A 14,947-nucleotide genomic window follows, 5' to 3' on the forward strand; every position below is an offset into this window, starting at 1 on the left:
AGTTGGTAAGTACTGTAAGAGAGGGTCTCATACACATACAAAGATGACTGCAGGAAAAGAAAGGAGATGGCAGTGGCCCGGAGAAGCAGAACACTACTGATTACTGAGCACCTAGTATATTCCAGACCGCACATCAAGCCTGTGACCCATGTAATGTTATTCAATCTTTGCCATAACCATACGTGATAGGCATTCCCTTAGACTATGTTATAGCTGCTCCGAGCCTTTGAGTGGTTAACTGGCTTGCTGAAAAGCCCATGGCATGTAAGTGACAATGCTAGGTTAAGAACTCAAGTCTTTGACCCTAAGATGTATCTTTCCCTTCCATAAGAAGCTACTCTAAAATAGCTCCGTCTCTCTTATTGTTCGGAGAGAACCTCAGGAAGAAGACAAAAATTGTGCAAGTCCTTGAAAGGTGGATTGGACTTATACAGGCAGACAGAGAGTATGTTTGTTTCAGGATAAATAATTTGTTCAGAGGACAAGAGTATAAGGGGGATGTGGGATAAGCTAAAAAGGTAGACTGGAGTCATCCTAAAAGGCCTCAAATGATCGTTTTTGAAACACAGAGTGATATGCTTTATATGGCCTCAAAGAAGATAAAGCTTATACACTAGTGACAGTGCTGAAAATGATTTGCCGGAGGGAGAAGTCTGCTACCTAGGGATTTGATATGAAAGCTGTTATGGGCTAAATTGTATCTCTTTTAAAAATTCCTATGTTGAAGTCCTAACTTTAGAATGTGATCATATTCGGAGATAGGGCCTTTACAGAGGTAATTAAGTCAAAATTTAGTCTTATGCATGGGCCCTAACCCCATATCACTGGTGTCCCTATAAAAAGAGAAATAGAACACACACTTAGACAGAGGAAAGACTATATGAAAACACAGGGAAAAGCCAAGGAGAGAGCCCTAGAACAGATCCTTCCCTCACAGCCCTCAGAAGGAATCAATCCTGCTGACACCTTGATCTTGGACTTCTAGCCCCCAGAACTGTGAGAAAATAAATTTCTGTTGTTTAAAAAGCAGCCCCCCTCCCCGCCCCACACCTGTCTGAGATACTTTATCTTTGCAGCCCTGGTAAACTAACACAAGGGCTGATGCCTAACTCTAGTCTCAATGTAAGCAAATCAGTACCTTTCCACTTTGGTTCAACATGATATCAGTACCTTTCTGTTCTGTCCTAGCTTTCTGGTCTCACCATTCGTGCTGGACACTTTAAAACTCTTCCTACAACCTTCATATCCAAACCTCATTATATCAAAAATGGAATAAATTGAGGCACCTTACTGGGTCTCTTCAGTCTTGTATGTACAATTTATCACTTCCTATTTTTTACTTCCTTTCTTGCTTATTTCCTCCCTCCTTTCATTTAAACCCCAGCCATGCTGCTTTAACCCATTCATCCCCAAAGTAGGAAGATATGTCTAGGACAATTAACTCCATGCAATATGCCAAGATGGCTCACACACTGCACAGGAACTCATGTGGAGTATTTACAATGTATTTTTGGCAAATCCTGAGTCACAGAGATTCCTTTTTGTCCTCAATATCCTGGATGACAATGTTCATATTACAATCTAGCTATAGGTCCATAGAATGGTGCAGTTAAAATATATGGACCATAACTTTGTGTCTTTTCAAAGATACTGAGCTCAGTGAAGATCTCAGCACTACAAACTGAGGTCAGCTTTATGTATTTCAACAATTAAGTGTATTGTTCAGTAATTCATGTCAAGGAAATTAAATTTGCCTTGCTTTATTTTTATATCACTCTATTTAAAATGAAACATTCATTTCCTCTCTTCCTCTACTGAACTTGAAGTTGCAAAAATGTAGGGATATTGTCAGTGTTCAATGTGGTATTTCCTAAACATACAGCAATTCTTTGAGTATTGTAATCATTCCATACATACCGGTTCAATGAATAAAAAGACTCCCATGACTTCAAATAATGGAAAGCTGATGACACTGCCTCATAGATTAATTGGCTGGAATTTGGCATACAGTTAAGGATGTATATGCAAGTGATTGTAATTTGTTGAGTTGGAACTAGGCCAATCATTGGAAATTGGGAGAAATACTAGTGCTTTAGAAAGTCAAAATATGTGGAAATATTGGCTGAAGCCTCAAGTGAGGGAAATTTTTACTCAATAAAAAAATCAATCAACTTTACTGCTTTAAGTCTTGTTAAAAACAAGACAACAGGTCCAAAATGAAGTCAATTATGCTAAGCCCCACACACCAAAACAAAACTTAATTGCCATTTTGGCTTTCCCAGAAATGGTACCTTAAGCCTGTCAATCAGGAATCACCTGGTCAGTGCTAGTTAAATAATCTGCCTTACCGTCCCTATAGGGTAAGTAACCTTGCAATAACCAAACTGCTTTTTTGCCTGGTATAATTTCCTTGTTCTCTCTCCCTTCTGCCTATCAAAGTCTTTCATTTTGCCTAGCTCCTCAGAGCTCCTTTCTATCTGTTAGATTGGATGCTGTCTGATTCATGAATGATTGAATAAAGCCAATAAAATTGTTAATGTTTACTCAAATTTCGTTTTTTTAACTACCTAAATAAAAAAGTAGTAGCATCTCCTCCTAGAAATCCAGGGTGGGTGAAGATAGCCAGTGTCCTTGGGGTGCCTGGGTGGCTCAGTCGGCTAAGTTTCTGCCTTGGGCTCAGGTCATGATCCCAGGGTCCCAGGATCAGCCTGCTCAGCAGGCAGTCTGCTTCTCCCTCTCCCTCTGCTGCTCCCCCTGCTTGTGCTCTCTCTCTCTGACAAATTAATAAATAAATAAAATCTTAAGACAGTGAGTACCCACACATTAATATTTTTGTTCTCATTATACTGGGACTTAATCTCCCAGAGTCACCGAATTGATAGGCATTTAACGTATTTCTTATGAAAGCAATGGGAAGAGTCAAAATACATAAGTTGTCTTGGGAACATTCACAAGGTAAGAAATCCTTAAATATACCTACAGAGATGGGCAGGTGGTGTACTGCAGCTATCAAAGACAGGTTCAGCCTCATACTAGCTAAGGAAACATTTACAACTCACAACCCCAGCTGGCAAAATAGCCATATATTTTTTTTAAAGATTTTATTTATTTATTCGACAGAGAGAGAGACAGCCAGCGAGAGAGGGAACACAAGCAGGGAGAGTGGGAGAGGAAGAAACAGGCTCCCAGCGGAGGAGCCTGACGTGGGGCTCGATCCCACAATGCCGGGATCACGCCCTGAGCCGAAGGCAGACACTTAACTGCTGTGCCACCCAGGCGTCCCAAAATAACCATATTTTTGAATCATGTCCACAAACTTGCCAGAGTTGATTGGGCCAAAGATGAGAGCAGAGCCAAAGGCAGCCCCCTTTTCAGTTTGCTCGTGACAAAGCATAAGGGAGACATGAACCAGTGTGTTTCCCTCTTCCAAGCACCTAATCTTGAAAATACCAAGAGAATGAGTCAGATCACATTGAGATCAAGGCTGACAGATCTTGGCTGAGAAACCATAAAGGCCCAGGTATGAGCTAAACGTACCCAGGAGCAGATACATTGGAAAGCAAAAACTGTGAGATGGAGAAAAAACATTTGCAGTCAACTAAGAGTCAAAATAGGCTTTCCTGGAGACTTCAGTCTACAATAGCTATGCATTTTGACTTTGTAAGGCTCTGGCAATTTCTCCCACTTTTAAAAGGCATAAACTGGGTTGCCACCAGAGGATCCTGAGCTCTCTGAGTTCCTGATACACTTTAGCTCCAGGTCCTAAGTCTAGCCTCACTGTGAACCCCCTCACTCCTAGAGAAATATCAATGAGTCTTTCTCAGCAATCAAAGGGAACTAAGAAGAACAGAGTGTGAGGTCTAAGTGGCTTCCTTTGCTAACACACTCATAAGTACATCTGAATAGTCACTATAAGATGACAAAGCCTATTGTTGAATCATTTGCTTTCCTTTACACTTACTTTGGATAAGGACCTCCTTTAGGTCCTCTTGTGCCCTACAACTGTTCTTTTTCCCAACTCATGGCATAATTTTTACTCATGCCCTTGACTGGTAGGTTGTTTATTTCTTTCCTGTTTTAAGCAGACAGGACACAAGCTCCAGACACAAAAAACCCTAACCAAACATAAGGATTTATAGCCAGATGAAGGAATGCTACAGGGATGCCAAAATAAATGATACCAAGAGAACTCATTTAACTGTTTTTGAACTTCAATGCTGTATTTATTCTCAATACTTTCTTTGTTTGGGTAGATAAGGTTATTTTCTATCTTTTTCTCAGTTTCCTCAATAAACAACCTTATGAATGCAATGTGTGGGTCAGGGAATGGAATAAATACATGAGAGAAAGAGTAAAAATCTCCTTTGCTCTTATATCTGCCCCTATTTTTGTCTATGATTGTTGAATTGCTTGTGAATTATTCTTTGGATATTTTTCTCATGGCAAAAGTAAGAAAATAGAATGGATCCTTTTAAAGTGGGGAGAACTAATAGCCTTTTTCTGCTAATTCACAAACAGCAATAATAGTTGCATTCTAATATAAAAGACAGGAAGTGGGAAGGGAGTGTTACTATTTCATGGAAAATATTATTGATCTTTTTGCTTATTTAGGCTTTATTATTGCTTATAAAGTTGGCAATTTAAAATACAGAACCCTTTACATGTGCAATTCCAAGGGAAAGAAAACCAAACAAATTACACTCCTATTTGAGAGAGGAAATCTAAATGAGTATTTGGACACTCTACAGTGAGATCATTGATTTTTGTGTGCTCAGAGGCAAAGCTAAATTGCAGCATCTTAAAATTATTATTCCAGCTGTGAAAAACTTAAAAGATGGGACTTCATAGACAATGTCACACTCACGTGTGTCATACACGTTGTCCTGGCCTTGCCAGTCCTAATTCTACACATGCCTAAATTTTAGTTTTTAATCAATGCCTAGCATCTAACCCTGCCCTGTCCCCCAAGTACTGACTATATTTTCATGGGTTGAAACATCATCTTTGTTGATTTTGTCAGGTATTTTGGAGTAAGCAGGGGAAAAAAAAATATATTTCTGATTTTTGTCTTGTTTGGATTTTGTTTTGGTTTTCCAGGGCAGGGGCTCCTGGAGAAAACAGAAATAGTGATAAGAATAATACTGTAAACTGGTTGGCTCTTGCCCCGTTACCCTTCCTAATGGATGTATTTTGAGCCTTGATGGATAATGGTCAGAAACTCCAAAAGACAGTTTGTGAAAATCTTTGCGAGATTCTAGGCACCAGCAGGGTTACTTCAGGATCCGAGTCAAGGTCAACAGAGAGTAGGAAGTAGAATATTCACCTATTTTCTTGAAAGTGCCCGGCAGCAGCCACAGTGAGCGCTATGGAGGAGCAGGAGAGTAGCCTCAGTGCTCACTGCGCCAGGCAGATTCGCCAGGAAGCAGTATGTGTTCATCTCACCAGTACCAGTGGCCCCTCAAATACATGGAGCCATCCAGCTTGCACTGAATCCTCTGAGGGGATTTACTGCATATGATAGCCCAAATAAGATCTGAATAAGGTCTATGGGGAGTCTGAGGTCTTCCAGTCAAAAGAGGAGGGTCTGAGATCTGGTGACATTCAGGGTGGATATTGACATGACCACAGTTGTACTTAATGGTGGTTAATGACTATGAGTTACTAAGGCTTACTCAGAAACCTTAACCTGAGGAAAAACAAACAAAAAAACCACAAAAGCTTCAACTTAGCCTCAGGGAAGCCTATGTGGTGGAGAAGATTGTTTGCAGATCACATCCCCACACCCATTTCCATTTTGGGGTCTTTCTCTCTTCTTTCAGTAGTCTACCACCCTTGAGTTCCTCGTCATCTCATTGAGTAATACCCATTACTCTGGTAATCCACCTTGATTTGCTCATATTTTTCTTGACCTTTTTAACACCTTCTCCCTCCCTCTCTCAAATCTTGCTGTCCCAGGCCAATGGAATAGAAGCCAAAGTCCAGAATTAGACCCAAATACGTATAGTAAATTGGTATTACTATTGGATAAAATAGGCACAGCACGCCAGTGAGGGAAAATGGATATCTTTCTTGGAAATAATAGTTGTATTTCTCATTTATTGCCTATAACAAAATAAATTACAGGAGGATAAAAAATTAGACATAAAAACATAAACATGTTTGAGAATAAAACATGGAGGAATGTTTAATACAAAAAGATTGGTTATATTTGGCTTCTAGTAATAATATTCTATGTGGGAAAATTACGAATGAAGTCAAAAGGCAATATTTAATAAGCAATATTTGCAATAGAAGTCATGAAAAAATGGTTGAGTTTTTCTTCATATAAAAATAACAATTGCAAATCAAAAGGAAAAGGGTAACAACCCAATAAAAATTTGCAAGAGACATGAAGAAATAACCCACAGACAAGGTAAAAGTGGCATTTTAAAATATTAAAAACAAGAAGTTCAACTTCACTCACAAGCAACATGAATATAAATTAAAGTATTGTCACCTTCACCTATTAAATTGGCAAAGATATGGTAGCTAATGTTAATACATTCTCTGTTCGTGAGTTTTATGGACAAAGAGATGGACAGTCTGCTGAAGCTCTGGTGGGAGTGTAAATGGGCACAACCTGTACTGAGGACAATGTAAGGATACCTTCCAAGATCACAAATGTTTTTATTCTTTGACCAATTTCATTCTAAAGAATTTATTTTCCAGACAATCTCAGATGTGTTAATAGATGATTATGTAAGAAAATTCTTAGCTGAAGTCCTAACAGCAAACAATTGGAAATAACCTATTAATCTTTCAAATATGAGACTCATTAAATAAATTATAGTACAGCCACATAAAACATTATTATAACATCATTAAAAAGATCCATTTATGCATATATGATGTGGAAAAATGTCCAGTATATATTATTAAGTTAAAAGAACGCAAGCTACAGAATAGCAGGTACACTATGCCACCAGTTGTGTAAATACCATGCACACACTTGCATATGCTTATAGTCTCTCCTGAAGAACACACAGAAACAGGAAACGACGACTGGTTTTATAGGAGAGAGGAGAGAAGTGGGCTGCTGGGAAAAAGAAGAAAGAGGGGTGCCTGGGTGGCACAGCGGTTAAGCGTCTGCCTTCGGCTCAGGGCGTGATCCTGGTGTTATGGGATCGAGCCCCACGTCAGGCTCCTCCACTATGAGCCTGCTTCTTCCTCTCCCACTCCCCCTGCTTGTGTTCCCTCTCTCGCTGGCTGTTATATCTCTGTCAAATAAATAAATAAAATCTTTTTAAAAAAAAAAGAAGAAAGAGATTTTTCTTTTCATTGTTGATCTGTTCTACCTTATGAATGTTGCATCTTGTACTTTTGTGAGTTATTCAATGAGAGTAAATTACTTTAAACACTATCTTTCTAGTTCTATTTCTCCACTCAGAAAACCCTATGTCTTTTATAAAGTGAATTGACTTCACCACATCCCACACAGCACTTAGTAGACAATTATTATTTGTGGGATGGATGAATGAGTAGTTAGCCTTTTGTCAACAGGTATTTGAATGGCTGGTTCACCAACCAAAGGAGGCATGCACCCTAAGGCGTGCAAGTGCATGGACTTCACTTAACTCATACAAATTCAGACACTCCCAGTAATGCCACCAACCATGATCATACTTACTTCCATCATGGCACTTTGGTCTGTATCTACCTATTAAGATAGGTCTTTCTCCGAAAGACTATAAACTCCACGAGGGCAGGGACTCTTCTGTTTTTGTTTGATGTGTACCTCCAGTATTTAAAAATTTTCTACCATTTGCCAGGCAAATGGAAATGAGTATCCAATACTAATTTTAGGGAGAATGACTGAATAGAGGGATGTATAAATTGAGTTATCAACTTTCATCATAACATGGTTAACTTTAGAGAGATCCAACAAGACTCATTTTTTCCAGTAAATTATTTCCTCTCTATTATTTCCAGTAAATTATTACCTTTCCAGTAAATTATTTCCTCTCTGTGTCTTCTAAAACCAGCAGTGAAATGATGCACAATGACAGGGGCTTTCAACCATAATGGCACACAGACTCATTCATACAATCCAGGATTTTGATACCCAAGCCCGACCTTGGATCTACTGAAAAAGAAGCCCTAGAAGAAAAGACGCAATGTCCTCTTGAGCTTTCTAAAGCACCTGGACAACTTGGCTGGATAGCTAGTTTTGAGAACTATTGATCTATGAATAGACAATCACACCACACATCCTAACACACATCATTCAAGAGTGAAATAAGGTGCCCACAAAACCAAAGCTAATAAGAAAAAGGCAAATAGTTGGGAAATAAAGAAGGTATTTAATTCTGAACTGCTTCAAAAGTTCTCCCTTAATGGTGGTAATACCGCATGCAGCCTGGGGTCATTTGGAAACAAGATGGTGGAATGCAGTTGCTTTACTGACAAATCTTTTGATTCCAATAACAGTGAGACCCACTAAACTGACTTAAACAATGAAGGGAATTTACTCAACATTGAAAAGTAGTCTTGACTTCAGGTAAGACTGGATCCAGCCACTCAGATTACGTTACTAATGTTAAGAGTAAGATGCTAAGGTCACTTTTTTTGCCTCTTTTTCTTTCTCCATGGTGGCATTTCAATCCTCAGGTTTCACACAGCGAATGACCCTGTAGGAACTTTCAGGCTCTCCCCTTACAATATTAAATGACTGCCACTATCCAGACATTTTTTCCACACTCCTACATTACCCAAGGGAAGACAGATAGTTTCCTTCCGTTGCTCTTGGAGAATACAGACAACCTTATATTCCACAAACTTCACTAAACATAAACCTTTTTCTGAAACTTTTTCACTTGCATTGGGTCACATTCCTATGTCCTCAACCAGTCAAAATCTTCAATGATTTTGAATACATTGTTTGGCATCATTCAAAAAGGGATGACTCCTCACCCCCACGCCCCGGAGCAGGGATAGATTCAGTGGTGAGATAGAGTACATGTCTGTACTCGCTTACAATGGCCAACTGTTAGATTAGCAGAAATTTTGCAAGCTGGGTGTTCAACAGACACATTAAATATGAAGATATATATACTTACAATGAAATAACTATTATTTTAAACTAAAGAAATAAAAAAAATCACTTGTTAATTTTTTTTTACTAATTTTACTACTATTTATGCTAGAGGTCAGGAAATTATAGCCCTCAGGCCAAATCAAGTCTGCTGTCTATTTTTGTAAATAAAGTTTTAATTGGAACACAGCCATGCCCATTCGTTCCTGTATTGTCTGAGGCTGCTTTTATACTATATTAACAGACGTGAATAGTTGTGACTAAGAACTTCTGGTTCACAAACCTAATGTATTTTTTAAAAAGTACTTTTTAACAAAATTGCTTAATCTTGGTAGATACTCTTGAGATTATTTACAGATAGAGTTTCTGCCTGGTGGAGATGTTATAAAATGTACGCTACTGCACATCTCTTCCTAACCCTACGTTCAGTGACTTCTAGCTTGAAATTGACCATGGGAATATTTACAACATGGATATCAGCAAACAGTGTAAATTCAGGTTGTTCTTCTTTCCCTAAGCCCAAAAGCATTTATTCAACATTTAACAGGACATGGCTGCTATAACTAGCCTCACCCAAAACACATGGCTGTGAATGGGGAAGGATGGCTTACTGGAGAGGAAATGAATGTTGGGTGATAGAGGAGGCTAAGTGAATGCCCCCTGCAATTAGTATCTCTCACGTTTTACTTGAGTATATTTAACCAAATGATTCTACAAGGTACAGAACGAAGAAGATACACGAGGATTTCTCAGGCTGAAGGAAGTTCAAAGAGCACGGCTGTAGAAGATAGAAGTAGTGAAAAGAGGCCAGAAAGGTGAACTCTTATAATGGGCTCTGCAAAAAGATGACAGAATCTAGAAGAGTCCAAAATGAGAAGAAGGAAAAGGAATACAAAACACATACACGCAGCACAGAGGAAATAAAGGGATAGGCTGTATGCAACAAATAGCCTCAGTACAAAATCTATTTAGAAGGTGAACATGAGAAAAAATTGAAAGAGCTTAAAACAAGATTCTGACAAGAAGCAGAGGCAAGGCGAGCATCTTAAATGAAGAAGCTCGAATGTGTTCACGGTCAGCCTGCGGGTGGCAGCCAATCTGCTGCTAAATGGGGTTCCCATTACCAAAAGTCAAAATGTCACTTTTTGGGGATTGCTTTGTTTCCTGGTTCATCAAAATCTGATTGGATTTCCTACTTTCAAAGGTTAGGGATGGAGAGATGGATTAGAAAAAGGTTTCTCATTGAGCACAGGTAATTCACAAAGCTATTTATTTATTTATTTATTTATTTATTTATTTATTTATTTGAGTGCTTGCGCAAGTGAGCAGAGGGTGGGGGGAAAGGGGCAGAGGGAGAGGGAGAGAGAGAATCTTAAGCAATCTCCATGCCTACAACTCTGAGATCATGACCTGAGCCGAAACAAGGGTCGGACACCCAATCGACTAAGCCACCCAGGCACCCCTCACAAAGCCCTTTTCAAGGGCACTGCTTGAAATCCTAGTTACCCCAGTGTGACTTCAACCCAGCTATAAGCCCAGGGCAGCTGATGTGCTTCCTAGTGCGCACAGAGAGAGCACTTGGAGGCAATGTCTGCTGACACCACTCATCTCAATAAAAAATGAAGAAAAAAATATGTCCTATGGATTTTCACATGGGGCCAGCAAGCAGCTTTTGTCAAAAACATAGGAGGCTTTGTACCTGGCATTAAAGGGGGAGAAAAAAAATGAAACCTGTTGGCAACGGAGTTAGCCACAATGGAGCATCTAGGGGATACAGATAGCAATGTATCAAAGGGTTGGTCTTAATGATGCCTTCAAAAGGAACAGAGCTGTGCTTAATGGCTTCCTGCAGGACTTATGTTCTTTAGAGCAAGGACATGGAAAGAATGTTCTCAAAAAGCGAACTGGGATATAATTTAGTGGAGTAAAATGAGAGAAGTAATTCCAATGTATGTATGGGAGGATTTATATTACCTCTATAAGCTACAAAATATTGATAGCACTGAAAAGCAATTAAAAAGAAAAGAAAATTATGTTTTTAAAAGTTTCTTTTGTATTACAGATTTTATTATCATGAGCTAGGATTACTACTTCCCCTTTTGGCAAAGATTCTTTGCTTGACCAAACTCTAGTCAGGTTCCTGAATTTTCTAGGCCTATCTGTGCATGTCCTTGTGAAATTCAGTTTTATTAAGAACACTCAGTTTAACCAGAATCACCCCCTCCATATCTGATCACCCTCAATATCTCATCATGTTCCCCATCCTCTACCTACCCCCAGGTGACATCCAATTACCTGGCCTGTCCTCGGCAACAATCCTATTAGGTTGGTTTAGCCAGAACCCCACTTATTCCTGATTTTTCCTGTTAGTAACTCTCCAACTACTAACCCTGTCCTGCTTCTTGGCTATAAATCCCACTTGCCCTGCTGTATTCATAATTAAGCCCTGTTCTATACGGGAGGTCTCTCTTCCTCTATTGCAATAGTCCTGAATTAATGCTCTGACTACTACCTAGCTCTGGTTTTTCCTGGACACCTTTTGCAGTCTGCTGTATCCCCTGACATCTGAATAGCCATGGATTTGAAAATATATATTATTTTTGCATATATCTGTCTTGGATTTAGGGAGTCTACTCTGGTTTTCTGCAACATCTTTCAAAATTAGTACTCTGTGACCATGTGGAAACTCCCAAGTGAAGTTGTTTCATCCTGCAGTTATTTTGTCAATTTGTTAAGGAATGGGTCAATTCATTGTAGAAGAAGAAGAGGAAGGAGGAGAAGGAGGAGGAGGAGGAGGAGAGGAAGAAGAAGAGGGAGGAGGAGGAGGGGGGAGGGGGAAGGGGAGGGGGAAGAGAAGAAGAAATAGTCTGGAACTTGGAATACAGATTTCTTTCTACTAAACAAATTCAATAAATTGACAAGTATTTACTGAGTTTTCACTATGTGACTTGCTCAGCCTGGAGATACAATTGAGAACTTACTATCTGGTGTGGCAAAAAGGCAAGAAAAAACTTTTAAGTAATAACTAATTGCATTTTGTGACAAAAAGTTATTATAAAATAAACATGGTGCCAGGGAATAAGAGAAAGATAATTTGTAATTTCCTTCAGTTGTAAATGACTGGCAATGGGAGTAGTAAGTTCCCACTGATGTTTGCTTATCACGTGGGCTAAAGAAAAGATATTTTTATAGCTCAGTGGTTCCTAAAGTTGTTCATGTGTAGAACCACCTGGAAGTTGTAGTGTTCCCTTCAGAGCATAATGAAATATCATTATATGTAATAATATAATGAATGTAGTTAGCACAAACTTACATAATTTGGTTAAGTTCATGGAATTCAGGGATGCTCAATTTAATTAAATATTCATGCTACAAAACAAAAACATCACAATGATTAACAAACATTTCCTAAAAAATGAAACCACTGCTGTATATTAGGTCCACCAATTTCAAATTCTTCTGCCAATGCTCATTAGTTGCAATTAAGCCATAGCAGGTGCAAATGATTAGGGGAAAAAAAAAAACTTTGGGGGGAAAAACACCTTAAAATTGAGAAAATTCTATTCATTTGTCTTAATTTTCCTGCTCTGTTCTTCTCAAACACACTGAGACTATCTGCTACCCAGCAGTCATTTTTAGACCATGGACTCTTATGGTAGAATCTAAGTTATCAAACATTTTTCCTTACACTCCCGACCTGATACCAATAACTAAATCATAGCAATAACTTAATTCTGCTGGCACGTACAGCCCTGTAGCATTGCCTTACTTACATGTATACATCTTCAGTGTAGGGAGTAAAGGAAGGACAATCATCGCATTTTATTTCAGATACATTTTAGGAAAGATGGCGATTTTTAAGTTTGAACTCAAAACACCAAAAACATTTTGACATGTATTTTAGAATCTCAGAGGTTGATTTATAGAGTGTCATCCAAAAAGGAGTTGGTTTCCTTGAACCTCACTTGCTTATTTTCTTCTTTGTATGTATACTGAAATGCATCTAATGAGCCACTTCTTTTAATGAATACCCTTGGATAGTTTAGAAATCCTGCTTAAACGTAGTGACACCTTTTAGCCATACTTGGAGGGCCAAGCTCTATTGAACTGTCATCATTATAAGCACATATGGGTAATTTGCATTAGTTCTTTTCTTTGTGCCTATGTTACCTGCAAATAAAGCTTTCCAAAGATCTTTTCAACTTTTCTGGAGTGCCAGGTATCAAGAATTTTAATGAAAGAAAAATCAATTATTGTGAGGCTCCCCAGAAAGCTTTTAGTTTGCAAACGATAATCTCCCTCTTAACATCTTAACAGTAAAAGACGTGAGCTGATAATGAAATTCTCACAGGTCAGAAGTGCTTGGAAAGAGAAGCACATCTTCATGCTCATTCTGCCAATTTCCCTCATGCATCTGCCCTGGAATCTGATGGTTTTTGCAGTCTCGGGTTCCTTGGTGACTAGCTCCAGATAACAGAAAGATCTGCACATAAAATTTCTGAAGCAGCTCACTTTTATGTCAGTATTCAGTAAATCAATGTTTCATATGTCCACATGTAAATACCTTGGCTACAGTTTCTTCATTATCCTTAGAGGACCAACTTCATTCTGATTGGAAATATTTTTGATTTCTTGGGCCTGTCAAGCCAGCAAGGAAGATCTTTGCACACTAAGACACAATACCTGGTTATTATCAATCCTAACACTATGTAAGCAGGCCGATCCAATCTATTTACAAGCATCTAAATTATAGGGCTATTAGTAAGATTGATTATTTGCTTATATTTGTTCTTTTATGATCAACTTTTCAAATATATACATATATTCTTCAAATTTATGAGATTTCAATGGGCGAAACATTCTAATCTGGAAAATAGTGTAAGTTCATCAGGATCATAGAGCTATGTATGTAAATTACACTCTAATATGGTATTATAAATTTCAAGATTAGACATAACCACTGATGTTAACAATAATAATAAATATCATGTTCAAAACTGTGTCTATATGTATATATATACATATATACATCATAAAACCCATGTTGAAAAGTATGTAGGTATGTATGTGTGTACAGTTCATAAAGTATACAATACTGCTTCCTTGCTTTCCTGTTTATGATTTTAATTTTCCATCATTTTATCAAAGAAAATCTTTTGGTGCATTTTATTTTTTAAGAAATCATAAATTTGTATTAAAAAGCGAAGTGTTTTAATTTCCAAACCTAGAGCATTAGTCTCATTTCAAATGTAAACATGTGCTATGTTTAAGTTTTTTAAATTGAATATTAATTCATTAATTTATTCAGGAAAACTTTTTTGACAATATAATGTTAGCCAATTAATTTCCCAGGTGCTTTCAATATGACACTGCTAAAAAGACAAACAAAACCAAACATAAGATAATGAAAATAATGAAGAACATCATGTGTCTACCCTTATTTTAAACCAACAAAAAAGTAATAAAAAATATAAAAATAAAAATGAACAATGCCATTAGATTGAACAAATGGTAATTAGTGGCGAAAAAGTTTTTTTGAAAGCAAATTCAGGTAACACTTCCTGAGAACCTAGTAAGCAACATGGCCTGAGCTAATTATTAGCACAATAGCCTTGAAAAGTAGACAGTAATTCCACTTCCAGAATGGAGAGGTAGAAAGATTGTTTTTTAAAGTCCCCAAACTGCGCTTTGAAAGATTTATGATATTTGTACCTCTAGTGCTTCTTCTGTCCACATCTTATCTATTTATATGGCAAAATGGGTCATACATAGAAAGACTACACAGCACATTTATGTAGTTTGAAGAACAAGAAAAGAGACACCACCAGATGAAGAAGGAACATTACCAGTAATTTTAAAGTCCTATATGCTGCTGCT

Source organism: Ailuropoda melanoleuca, chromosome 4 (assembly GCF_002007445.2).
Source record: "Ailuropoda melanoleuca isolate Jingjing chromosome 4, ASM200744v2, whole genome shotgun sequence".
Lineage (NCBI taxonomy): Eukaryota > Metazoa > Chordata > Mammalia > Carnivora > Ursidae > Ailuropoda > Ailuropoda melanoleuca.